A 7043-nucleotide genomic window follows, 5' to 3' on the forward strand; every position below is an offset into this window, starting at 1 on the left:
GTTTTCTTATCGTTTTAATATCAATTAACTATTTTTTATAAAAGAATAAAAATCATATCAAAGAAAATATAATATTGTCAAATATTCAATATAAAAAAGACAAATTCTCATATCTTCGGTGTCAAATATTTGAAAAGAAATTATAAGAGTATAAATTCTGTAACCAGAATAACAAAAACAGTTAAGAATTATATGAAATATTTCGCAATTACACAAACAAAATTTCATGACAATCAAAATTTCTATAAATTTTGCAAAGATAAATGAAACAAATTTGATAAAATTAAAAAATAGTTTAAAAAAATTATAAAAAGAAAAAAATATTTAAGTTTAAAAATATTTCAAATGTCTTTTTACTGATCTCTTTTCTTATACACCGATAAAGATTATATTGAACGAATCACTCAAAAGAAAAATATTAAACTAATAATAATTTAAATTTAGATATAAATATTTCATATTTTTTAACTTCAATCTATTATGAATAATATAAATAAGATTTATGAAAATAACATTAAATTATTATATTATAATAAATAAATATTTTTATGCAATTAATGTTGTAAAACTACACTTATGAGGATGAATTAGAAAATAATTTATTTTTTTTACCAGACTTGGATTTCGTATTTGCAAAACGCACGTGACAAGATCTTGCGAATAGCTTCGACAACAGCAAAAGATTCTCTAAGAGCTAAGGATCTTTGTACTTCCTTCCTACTTGAGCTCTTTATATATTTATATAGAGTTAGTGAGACTTGAATGGTGGTTGTGTTGAAGCATATGAGAAGTAATTGCAAATAACCATCTCATAAGTAAGAGACCACCACGACTATATGACTTAGAATGCTAATAATGGATAAAACTGCTAAGATTTAACGGTGCATTAAAGTCTCTTTATGAGTCAGATACGTACAAAAAACAATTACATAAAAAATCATCAAAAAAAATAATAATCTACATAATAAAAAAACAAATAAAAATATTAAAAATAAATAAAAATAATCAAATAATTTGATAGACCATTAAATAAAATCGCCCAAAAAAAAATGTATAGTTAAGAGTATATTAAGATGAAAAATACTTTCGAGATATAAGAAAGTTTTCCGAATGATAATGTAATATAAAAGGATATCAAAAAAAGACTTTGATCCCGTGTAAACATAAAAGTTAATGATTAACATTGAAACTCAAACTAAGTGAATTGTAAGTTAAAAGTGACAATTCTCGGTAATTATAAAGTCTAAAACATAAAATCTCATATGGTTGAATTTTTTGTTTCCAAAAGTTGTCATACAACCATAATCATTAATCGAAGTTAAAATAGTGATTGCATTCTTAGCACAGGAACATGAGAGCAATCACATACATATGCTTAAGAAGACAATACAATGATTTCAATTTAATCCACAAATCTTAATTTAGTAAAGGTGAAGTGAAATATTTATAATCTGAACTGAGCTTGTGGAAAAGAAAAAAGCTGTTCAAATTTAACACATTTATTTAAACAATTTTAATTGAAAGCTTAAACTTTATATGTTAAAAAACATACAAACTTAAGTTTGACTTACTTCACTTTTTTTATAACTTAATTAATTTTTATTTTATAATTTCTTCTTTCATGACTATTTGCCATGAAAGAGTTGTGAGCTACTAAAAGGATTCTTGGCATAAGTATCTCACGTGATAAAAGAGAAAAAAGATTTTGCTATCACAAGAGCACTATATCAAGAAGGTGTCCTAAATATTTTAGATGGAAAATGCTAAGGCTAAGGCTGCTACTCATTATAGATTGAATGTTAAATAGAGTCCTTCAAATAAAGAGCATTGGTACTAGTGATAAGAGGCATTGATTATAGAAAGTCTACTTTGGGCTATTTGATTAAGTTTGTAGGGGGAGTTATGGCTTGGCAATCAAGACTACGAAGGTGTGTAGCATTGTCTACTATGGAGGCACAACTTATTGTCATTACAGGAGCATGCAAGGAGTTGCTATGATTGAAGAAATTCTTGTAAGATCTTGGTTTTGTGCAGAACAACTATCCATTATTTGTGTTATAAAATAGTCATCTAAATCTAAATATATAACTAATACATGAAAAAACAATATCACTTACACAAAAACGCAGTCTAAAAAATATCACTTTACACATTTTACACGTTATTGGAAGTGCCACGTCGATTAAAGATAAGACCTTCACAATATATAAGTAGATGTGATCCTCATTTTACAAACCGATTTTATGAGATTGAGTTAGATTTAAAGGTCACTTCTAACACACAAACTCTATCGCTACCATTTTTTTTTCTTCACAAAATACCACTTTTATTTTCAAAAATTTCTAAAAATTTCAAATTTTGTTTATAAAACTGTGTAAAAAAACCAATGACAACTATTCATATACAGTATAACGTGGGTGTATGGCCAGAGAATTGGCTTTCTTTTTCTAGTAGAGCATTTTTTTCGGTGTTGTTGCTCATAAGAAAAAACTTAGGTTTACATCAAGAACACCATCAAATGAACACAACCACATGAACTTGATATTCATTAAAACACATGAACCCTAAAATAACCTCTCTATTTCCCCCAACTTTCCTATGTGTGTGGCTAACCCTGGAAGTCACAAGCCTTTGAATTCAACATTAATGTACCCATTCCTCCCACAAGCCCCATCATCATCCCAACTCCTTCACATATAAACTCCATGACTCCTTTGATGATGAGATGTGATTGCTGACTAAATACACAAACCCTAAATTAATTCACTCAGGCCCTACCCTTTTCTTCCTCATGTGTCTCTTGCTTTCCATTAATACTCTTCATTTCCCTATACCTCACACACTTCTTTTTCCCATAACCTTCACAAAACCATCACTTTTTTTTCTTCCTCACTCCCCTGTTTCTCTCTGTTTCACAAATGAAGACCTCTCTGTTTTCAACCACATGGAGCAAGTTCATCACCCTCTTGCTCCTCTTCTTTCTCTTTCTCTTCTTCTCTTCAGCCACTTTCAAAGCTCCTCCATCTTCAACTTCCTCAGGTAACAACACCCTCCACCATCTCCATCACCACCTCCTTCGCTACTGTGATTCTTTCACCAAGAGAAACCCACGTTCCTTGTGCACTGAACTCCACAAAATCCACCAAAGATTGATCCAAACCATCCCACCCTCCCAAGATTTTGACCCAACATTTGGTGCAGAGAAGAGACTAGTCCCTTCTGGACCAAACCCACTTCACAACTGATTATTTATACCAGTTTCACCACTGTTGATTAACACTCTTCATATATCTATCTTTTTGTTCCACAACCTGCATGAACAACTTCTGCAAACTGTTTCCTTCACACCCTTCAGTGAACCAAGTCAAAACCGTTTTCTCCTTCACTGTTCATAACCATCATCACCTTTCTTGCCAACCTTCATGACTCTCTCAACCCACACGTTTAATCTTCAGCGTACCTGCATACCCCCACATGGCTAGAAGCTTGAACAGTTATATATCAATGGCATGCAGAAAGTTACCATCTTTGGTGGCAACACTTTAACTTGAAATCATGGTGTTACAGTTATGTTGTGTAGTTGTGTTCTTTGATATTGCTAGATGTTATGAAAGAATATCACCAGTGGGAGAATCATGGTCGTTTACACCTCAAAAAAAACCTTGAAGTTGCAGTGAAAATCGTGGTTCTGGTTTAAGCAAGGGGGTGACTACTGAATCTTCACAGAAGGATATTCAAGTGTGACTGTGTTGGAGGTTCTACCTTTCTTTGTACTTTTGTGTGACAACACAAAAATTGTATATTGTATTTTAACTTCATTTTTTTTTTTTACTTTATTTAGTCTTGGACAAATCCCATTTGGCCATTTCCATGCTTGTTTTTGGTTTTGTGGTCTTGTAATTAAGGGGTAGAGTTTGAGAGAGGATAGAGAATGTTGTAGAAAAGAAGGGCTGAATCTGAAAACAAGCATGGAAATGGTCCTTAATGGGGTAGCTTTGAAGAGAATATGGTTGGAGGTGTAGGTCAGGAGGACCCCATGAGTTTCACTAATATGGAACCACCAAAGGACAAGGACGTTTATATTTATTAAGCGTTTGGGTCAGTTCTGCAACATTGTTTCTAATTTTTAAATATTCATTTATAGTTGATATTCGAGTTCGTGGATATGACTTCTTAGGTTGTTTTTTTTTTTAATAATGTTTATTATTTATTTTGAGAAGTCATGTTTCACTATTTATTTGAAACAGTTGGGTGTGTACAAATCCTGTCCACGATGATTTGAAAAGGTGCATCTGTCATTATTAAATTTATGCAATATCTTCCCAAACAAATGCAGATGGGTGTTAGCTTAACTGGGATGGATTTTGGTGGAAAACGTGGTCTGCAAATTTCTGATGAATTAGGTCACAAAATCTGGTGGAACCTCCACTCTAGAATATGTGGATGTGAATTTTTGGGCTAGGGCTAGTTAGCTACTTTACTAGTTCAGTGAATTTAGGAGAAGCATGGAAGGAAAATCAAATATAATTGGGTTCTGGATTGTATTCAATATATTCTAAATGTTTTCATTCAAATCTGTTGGATTGTAACTTCCTTTTACATAACCCAATCTTCTTGAGAAAAAAAAAACTAAATATGCTATTTTAAACTTCACCTAATTTCATAAAATCTAATTAAATCCAACTTTATATATATATATATATATATATATATATATATTATATCGCAGGATTAAATACTAAATATTGGTTTGATAGTAACTTAATATTGGTGATACGATAAGTCTAATAAACAATCAATCAAGGTAGTATAAGTTTCAAATGACTCTAATGTCGTATTAAGATATGAGTTTAAATCTAACTTAACTCTACAAAACTGATTTGTAAAATAAGGTTTTAACCTACTTATATATTTTAAATTCTCTTTATGCTATAATAATTAATTATCTAAATCACCAAGATATTAGGATATAATAATTAATTATCTAATATCCCAAGACATAATACTTGATTATATTAATAAATACAATACCTTATCATACGAAGTACTTAATTAGAACTCAATACTTAATTGACACTCAACTATGAGACTCAATTCTTACTATCTACCCTTATTGTCATTATACAAATCTTTACTTTTTTACTGACTTAAACATCAAAGAGTTTTTTGCAGGTAAATCTTTCACAAAGGGTTTAGAAAAGGAGCTCTTGAGAGCCTCATACTCCTAAAAAAGGTGGATCTCCTCAAAACTTTGAGCTTTCACACCAGGCGGTAGCAATTTACCTCTTAAGAGCCTCATACTTCGTCTCAAAGACATTTCAACAAAATATAGTAAGAACATTTGGCGTCCATTGTGAGGCTTGGGTAAAACTATTGCCAAAACATAAGTCTTATGGTAATGTAGCACAATTGAATCATGGATTGTTAGAAGTGAGCTTTATGCCTAACTCAACCCCACAAAACCAGCTTGTAAGGTGAGATTTGCACCCAACTTATATATTGTAAATTGGCCTTATCTCTAGTCGATGTGAGACTTCCAACACACCCCACCCCTTCACGCCGAGGTAACTAGAAATGAATGGGTGGTCTGTTAGCAGCCCGATAAATGGTGGAACAAAATGTCCAAGAAAGCTCGCTATGATAGGCTCTAACCTAACTCTAATATCATGTTAGAAGTGGGTTTTATATCTAACTCAACCCCACAAAACCGACTTGTAAGGTGAGGTTTGCACCCCACTTATATATTGTGAATTGACCTTATCTCTAGTCGATGTGGGACTTCCAACATGGATAACAATGATATACTCTTTTTCCTTTGCTATGCTTTTGTCCTTACAAAGGGTTTTTTTGAATAAGGTTATAATGAGACATATTCTATAAATAAATTCTTCTCTTTCAAATAATTGTTTTGTTACTCTTACTTTATCTATAAGTCTTTGAAATTATTGTATAAATGTCAAGTCTGAGATCACTCAACTACACATCAGTCAAACATGTTAGACAAGATAGACAACAATAAAAAGTTTTATACATTCATAAAATGCCACAAATTCTAGAAGTGTTATTCTATTCAACAAAGGAGTTACATGGAATTTTTACTCTTTTGGTCTTCACTACATGGGAAATGAATATACTTAAATCGTTCCTACTCACTAAAGGCCAGATAAAATTTTTAATAGTAATTATCAATTATTTTACTACATGGATAAATGCAGAACCTTTGTCAAATATCACTGCACAACAAATGCAAAAGTTCATTTGGGAGAATGTTGTATACATGCATGGTTTGCCCCCACTTTGTTGTCATTCTTAATAGTTCCCAATTCATTAACAAAGGCTTTAAAATATTTCTAGAGTTTGATAGAACATCCATAGATCAATAGTCAGACTAAAGCAACAAACAAAGTTATATTTGTTTAAATATATTTGTTTACTCTTGACTTATGAAGCTTATAAATACAGTACCTATAACAAGAAGTACTCAATAAGGACTCGATACTTAATTGACACTCAACTATGAGATTCAATTCTTACTTTTACTCTTATTATCATTATAGAGGTCACTACTCTCTTACTAACTAAAGCATCGAAGAATCTTTTACATGTGAATATTTCTTTATTTCTCTTTAAAATTTGGAGATTTCGTTTTATCTCTTAAGAGCCTCTTACTCCACTTTGAAGATATCTCAACAAAATCTAGTAATTATATATATATATATATATATATATATGTGTGTGTGTGTGTGTGTGTGTGTGTGTGTGTGTGTGCGTGTGCGTGTGCGTGTGCGTGTGTATGTGTGCGGGGGGTTGATGTAAAATATTATATTTATAAAAAAATTAAAAGTATAATAGCTTATATAATTTTCAGGTATAATTTTATCTTTTCTCAATATATTCATATCATATAATTAAAAGAAAAGTATATATAGTCATAATTTTTTGTGGCGATGAAATATATATTATATTAGTAAGAAAGACACTAACCTATTTTAGAAAGATGCTACGCAAATTTCTCCCATGCTTAATTAGAGAGATTTGGAAAT

This window comes from Vigna unguiculata, chromosome 2, assembly GCF_004118075.2.
Source record: "Vigna unguiculata cultivar IT97K-499-35 chromosome 2, ASM411807v1, whole genome shotgun sequence".
Taxonomy (NCBI): domain Eukaryota; kingdom Viridiplantae; phylum Streptophyta; class Magnoliopsida; order Fabales; family Fabaceae; genus Vigna; species Vigna unguiculata.